A 201-nucleotide genomic window follows, 5' to 3' on the forward strand; every position below is an offset into this window, starting at 1 on the left:
TTGTCTTTCTTGAAGTTCAGGGAATCCCAGAAGCGGAGGAAGCCAAAGGCTATGCTCTGACTACTACGACCAAGACGGAGAGACTCGAAGGTTGAGTGACGGACGCCGGGACGCCGGTTTGAGAAACTGGAGAGGCAGAGAGAAACATTTTCTAGAAGATGCAGATTGGGTTCATTAAAGATGAGAATCATATATATAGGG

Source organism: Brassica oleracea, chromosome C8 (assembly GCF_000695525.1).
Source record: "Brassica oleracea var. oleracea cultivar TO1000 chromosome C8, BOL, whole genome shotgun sequence".
Classification (NCBI taxonomy): domain Eukaryota; kingdom Viridiplantae; phylum Streptophyta; class Magnoliopsida; order Brassicales; family Brassicaceae; genus Brassica; species Brassica oleracea.